Source organism: Equus caballus, chromosome 22, assembly GCF_041296265.1.
Source record: "Equus caballus isolate H_3958 breed thoroughbred chromosome 22, TB-T2T, whole genome shotgun sequence".
Classification (NCBI taxonomy): domain Eukaryota; kingdom Metazoa; phylum Chordata; class Mammalia; order Perissodactyla; family Equidae; genus Equus; species Equus caballus.
This window is the reverse complement of record NC_091705.1, coordinates 28,179,694-28,185,518: the sequence shown is the minus strand read 5'-3', so window position 1 is coordinate 28,185,518 and position 5,825 is coordinate 28,179,694. Positions and strand designations below refer to the sequence as shown.

The 5,825-nt window shown below is 43.9% G+C and overlaps 1 long non-coding RNA gene across 5 annotated transcripts in view; it reads left to right on the top strand.

Annotated features, from left to right (window-relative positions):
• LOC102149307 (uncharacterized) overlaps positions 1-5,825 on the top strand; it is a 30,749-nt gene that overhangs the window by 139 nt on the left and 24,785 nt on the right. For 3 of the 5 annotated variants that reach the window (XR_011430987.1, XR_011430989.1, XR_011430988.1), the window contains exons 2-3: positions 1,072-1,163; positions 3,527-3,781. This is a non-coding gene — a long non-coding RNA (uncharacterized lncRNA). The remainder of the gene's footprint in view (positions 1-1,071; positions 1,164-3,526; positions 3,782-5,825) is intronic. The other 2 variants (XR_001379467.3, XR_001379468.3) reach the window with 2 other exon arrangements.

Genomic DNA, 5,825 nt, shown 5'->3' with positions numbered 1-5,825 from the left:
GTAGGTTGGACTTGAGCGTCGCCCCGTCCGCCACAGCTTGTCCCCTTGAGCGGTGGGGCAGAACGTGACCCTTTCCTTTTCCAAACCTTGCTCCCCGGGAGCCCCAGACTGCTCCTCAGGGTTTAGCTCCTGCTCTTTCTCCCCTAACCCTACAAATTCCGTAGGATCTTGTCCAGGATATTAACTCTTTTTCTCTAATAACTTAGTGTCTCGTCTTGCCCAGCACCTTCTTTTAGCAAATGTGAAACCCTGAGACCCAAAGACTGGGAATGATTTTCTAGGGCTATATAGCGGGTTGGGACCAGCTGAGGACTCCTTAGTGGGGAAAGTGGAGAAGGCACTTCATTAGGGATCAGAATATCGGAGTATTCGTCTCTCGTGTCTTCCCTCTGTGCTAGGGCTGTAGTTTACAGGGTGCGTTTCTAGACTAGCCGCAGCCGCATCATCTGAGACCTTGAGTAGAGATGCAAATGTTAGGGCCCCATCGGAGACCTACTGAATCAGAAATTCTGGGGGTGGGGCCCATAATCGGCCTTTTAATAATTCCTCCAGGCGATGCCATGCGCAGTAAGTTGAGACCGAGGCACATCACTTCTTTGGGATTGTAGAGGGAAAGAAACTTCCTCAGAATCGCTCAGCTAGTGCTTGAGTCTGTATGACTCCAAGATCTGTACCGTTAACCTTAAGCTTTAAGGCTTAAAGAATATCATTAAGGTCAGAACATCCTTTGCATACCTGTCAACATTCACCTGTAGTTCTCTGCCTTAGCTGAGCAACGGAATCTCCTAGGGAGCTTTTTCAAAATACCAGAGCTGTTTTCCACAAGTCAGTCTCGAGATCCTGTTTCAGTAGGTTGAGTGGGGATATGCACTGCAACAGACATTCCTCTGTCTGGGTCTGGTGGGAGGGCACACTTTTAGTCCTAACTTTCACACGGTTCTTATGGATCTTGTTCTTTTCAACCCTGCCACTTTTCTCAACCAATTTCCCTCCCTCTTGCAAACTCTGGGAAAGCCTGACCAGCTCCCTCCAGTCGGGAAGTGTACCGTTGGTATGCACCCTCTTTTGCAGACTCCCTGGTGACTTGCGGCTCTGGAGAGAAGCTGATCACTCTAGCATAGAATGTTGGAAGAATACCTGGCCCACAGTCAAAGATGAAAAAGGTAAGTTTTCGGTCTGCTGGGTCTGGCAGTCAAGGTTTATAACGGGGAATATGATCTGAGGAGTTAGGGAAGACCGAGCTCTGAAGGAAGGGTAGGAATTAAGGGGAAGGGGGGGGGAAGGGGAGAGAACATTCCAGGAGATGAAACCACGCCAGCTAACGGTAAGGAATAAAGCCACAAGTTGGGGAAGGAGGGAGGGGGTCATGCTGAAGAACTTGTTTTTGCCCCAAGGATGGAGGAAGCCACAGAAAGGATTTGAGCAGGGGACACTTTTCAGGTTTGCATCTTAGCAACATCACTCCATTTGGTGCTATTTGGAGGACTAGGTCAGAGTGGGAGACTAGTTTAAAGACTGTTAAAGTTAGTCAAGTGAGATTTGATGGGGGTACTGAAGATGGAGAAAATCGGAATAAAATTGAGTTGATTATTTTTTAAAACTTAAAGAAATGTTTAAGTTGCTGTAAATATACGTAACAAAATTTACCATTTTTAAGTGTGTAGTTCAGTGGCACAGTGATGTGCATTAGCTTCGTTGTGTAGCTGTCACCACCATCCATTTTCAGAACCTTTCATCTTGCAAAACTGAAACGCTCTACCCATTAAACTATTAATTCCCCATTCTCCGCTCCCCCCAGCTGCTGGCAACTGCCATTCTACTTTCAGTCTCTGAATTTGACCAAGTACCTCATGAAAATGGAATCACACAGTATTTTTTGTTTTCTGATTGGCTTATTTCACTTAGCATACCGTCTTCAAGATTTCATTCATGTTGTAGCACGTGTCAGAATTTCCTTCCTTTTTAAGGCTGAATAATAAGTTCATTAAATGTCCATTGTATGTATAAACTGCATTTTGTTTACCCATTCGTCTATTGAGGGACACTTGGGCTGCTTCCACCATTTTGCTATTGTGAATAATGCTACTATGAACATGGGTCTACGATTATCTGTTCGCGTCCCTGCTTTCAGTTCGTTTGGGTATATACTCAGAGTGGAATTGCTGAATCGTATGCTAATTCTAGTTTTAATTTTTTGAGGAGCAGCCATAGCAGCTGCGCCGTTTTGCATCCCTACTAACAGTACACAAGAGTTTCAGATTCTCCACATCCTTCTCAACAGTTGTTTTCTGTTTTTTTGATAAAAGCCAACCTAATGGGTGTAAAATGGTATCTTACTGTGGTTTTGATTTGCATTTCCCTAGTGATTAGTAGTGTTTAGCTTCTTCTCATGTGCTTGTTGGCCATTTGTATATCTTCTTTGGAGAAATGTCTATTTCAGACCTTTACCCATTTTTGAGTCTGGTCATTTAGTTTTCTTTTTCTTCTTCTCCCGAAAGCCCCCCAGTACATAGTTGTATATTCTAGTTGTGGGTCCTTCTAGTTCTGCCATGTGGGACACCGCCTCAGCCTGGCTTGGTGAGCGGTGCTAGGTCTGTGCCCAGGATCCAAACCAGTGAAACTCTGGGCCACCAAAGCTGAGCGTGCAAATTTAACCACTCGGCCATGGGGCCATCCCTTGGTCATTTAGTTTTTGTTGTTGAGTTTTAGGAGCTCTGTATGTATTCTGGATATTAACCCCTTGTCATATATGTAATTTGCACATATTTTCTCCCATTCTGTGAGTTGTCTTTTTATTCTGTTGATAGTGTCCTGTAATACACAAAAGTTTTAAAATTTTGATGAAGTCCAGTTTGTTTAATTTTTTGTTGTTGTTGCATGTGCCTTTGGTGTCATATCCAAGAAATCATTGCCAAATCTAATGTCATCAAGCTTTTCCCCTGTTTTCTTTTAAGAGTTTTATAGTTTTAGGGGCTGGCCCCGTGGCCGAGTGGTTAAGTTCGCGCACTCTGCTGCAGGCGGCCCAGTGTTTCGTTAGTTTGAATCCTGGGCGCAGACATGGCACTGCTTGTCAGACCACGCTGAGGCAGCGTCCCACATGCCACAACTAGAAGAACCCACAACGAAGAACACACAACTGTGTACCGGGGGGGCTTTGGGGAGAAAAAGGAAAAAATAAAATCTTAAAAAAAAAAATTAAAAAAAAAAAAAAAGAGTTTTATAGTTTTAACTCTTATGTTTAGGTCTTTGATCCATTTTGAGTTAATTTTTTTATATGGTGTTGGGTAAGGGTGCAACTTCATTCTTTTACATGTGGATATCCAGTTTTCCCAGCACCATTTGTTAAGACAACTGTCCTTTTGCCATTGAATAGTCTTGGCACCCTTCTTGAAAATCATTTGGCCATGTATGCAAGGGTTTATTTCAGGGCTGTCTATTCTATTCCATTGGTCTATTTGTCTGTCTTTATGCCAATACCACAGTGTTTTGATTATTAGCTTTCTAGTAAGTTTTTTTTTTTTTTTAGGAAGATCAGTCCTGAGCTAACATCTGCTGCCAATCCTCCTCTTTTTGCTGAGGAAGACTGGCCCTGAGCTAACATCCGTGCCCATCTTCCTCTACTTTATATGTGGGACGCCTGCCGCAGCATGGCCTGATGAGCGGTGCCATGTCAGCACCCGGGATCCAAACTGGTGGACCCCAGGCCACCAAAGCAGAACGTGCGCACTTAACTGCTGCGCCACCGGGCCGGCCCCTGTAGTAAGTTTTGGAATCAGGAAAAGTGAGTCTTTCAGCTTTGTTCTTCTTTTACAAGATTGTTTTGTTTATTGGGGGGTCCCTTAAGATTCCATATTGTTGCTGGCACGTTAAGTTTTTATTGTCCCCCAAGATGGAAATCAAAAGAGACAATAAACAGGAGTAGAAAAGTAAAAGTTTATTAGCTTGTGCACAGGAGAGGCACAAGGAAGCCTGTGTGGAAAGGAATAGTGCAGGTGACTGGCTCTTCAGGGAGCAGGATTGTGGAGCTTTTGTTAGGCAAAGGCTGGGGAGGAGGGCCTTGTCAGGGCATGTAGAGGTGGGGTTGTGCTTGCGCTTGCGCTGTTGTTCAACATGCCACCACATGCATTGCATGTATCATTAGCATGCTAGCTCTCCACCCCTGGGTGTGATTTTTAGTATGATAATGGGGCTAAGGTCACCTTCAGTGGACTCCTGGGTGCTAGGGTGCATGCGTAAGCGAAGGAGAGTCCAGAGGCTGTGGAATGTGGAACTTGGTGGTCTCTATCTGATTCTCCTAGCTTGCGGATTGGTTAGGGGCCTTACCTTGTTAGGCCGGGGGCCTTGCAGATGGCCCTGTCTCATTAGGCTGGTTCCTGTCTCATTCCCTCCTGAGAGATTTTATCCTCCTTTACCTTAAGGATCACAGATAAAGGTGTCTTCTTCTGAAGCTACTTCCTGCTGAAAGAGGGTGTTGAGAAGGAGGCCCTACATCCAGGAGGAGTAAAAGTCTTTTTCAGCTTGTTGTAGGGTTCAGTAGGAATGAGAATGAGGACCAAGTGGGTCAGCCATTGGAAATGGCTGGAATCCTTACGTGACCATCATTTTAATGTGGAATTGTTGGAGCCTAGAGGACACACACTAGACAAGAAGGTTAAAAAGACAGGGGCCAAAAATTAATAGGCGTAGGGTGATTACCCAGGGGTCCCAAAAAGGGAGGGAACCTGGTGAGGGATGAGATGGCACCTTTGATCAGTGACCATGCCCAATTGGGGTCTGTTCCTTGGTTATATCGGTGAAGCCAGGATGCCTTGTTCATAGATTTCCTGGATGTTGGTCTCGACCTTTCATGAGTTATTAACATAAGTCATTTTTAGAGAGACAAAAAGAAAAACAAGGTTAATGGTGGGAGAAAATTATAAACCAGTTTCTGAGCCCAGGGAGCAGCCAGCCAAAAAGATTTTTAGGTGTCAGAGTCGAAGCTTCTTTTGCAGTTTGAAATGCCTCTGGTGATGTCATTGGGTGTTCATCTATCTTTCTGAGTGGCTTACACAGCAACAGACATGAATCTCCCTTAAGTTTATATCAAGTTGTCAAACTTTAGTCTGCAGGACTTCAGGAAAAGAGCAGGTTCAGTTCTCACTGATTCCAAATGAAAATGATGGGGAAAAAAGTGGAAAACATTAGTTTGAAGATTTGTAGCCAGATATTTCAGGAGACTAGAAGAATTCAGGATCTGGTCCAGTTTACAGACAGAAAACGAAAACCTCAAAGATAATTATCAGAACTAGAACTTAATATTCATGAATATGTACTATAGTTTCTATTGAAGCATAATTTTTCTCTCTAAAGTCACCCTCATTTTTACCAAAGATAGCCAATTAAGACTCAGTGGAGGGGCTAGCCCAGTGGTGCAATGGTTAAGTTCGCACGTTCCACTTCTCGGTGGCCTGGGGTTCACTGGTTCAGATCCTGGGTGCAGACATGGCATTGCTTGGCACGCCATGCCGGGGTAGGTGTCCCACATATAAAGTGGAGGAAGATGGGCATGGATGTTAGCTCAGGGCCAGGCTTCCTCAGCAAAAAGAGGAGGACTGGCAGTAGTTAGCTCAGGGCTAATCTTCCTCAAAAAAAAAAAAAAGACTCAGTGGTTTGTAAAATGTCTAGTTTCAATAAACTTGGCCCAATTATCTGCATAAATACAACAAGAACAGAAGTTGATTATACAGGTGGTTTCAAATCTGCTTTGCTGGAACTTTTTATAAGAAATCTCAGATTGAACTTTATTTTTTATTTTATTTATTTTTTTTTTGAGGAAGATTAGCCCT